Below are 331 nucleotides of genomic sequence, written 5' to 3' on the forward strand. Positions count from 1 at the left end.
TTTCCGGGGCCGGAAAAATGGGGGGGGGGGGGGACGGGGGACACACACAACACACCACTTCCCACTTGCCCCAGCTGTGTGCCCAGAGGGGATTTGGAGGTTAAGACAGTCAGAGGTCCCCTTATTTATACAGGAAATTCTGAAAGTAGTTGCCTTAATTAAAGAAAAAATAAAAATCTGCGCAAAAAAAAAATCCCTGCCACTTGTTTAAACCAGCATAACTAAAAGCGGGGACTGGGGACACCGTGAAGTTTTTCTGCCCTCCACAGCCACAGTCTGGGGACATTTCCCCACCCCAGTGGCCATCACCGCCTCTGCACAGAAGTGCCGG

The sequence above is a fragment of the Phaethon lepturus genome, unplaced genomic scaffold (genome assembly GCF_000687285.1).
Source record: "Phaethon lepturus isolate BGI_N335 unplaced genomic scaffold, ASM68728v1 scaffold30367, whole genome shotgun sequence".
In the NCBI taxonomy this organism is placed as follows: Eukaryota; Metazoa; Chordata; class Aves; order Phaethontiformes; family Phaethontidae; genus Phaethon; species Phaethon lepturus.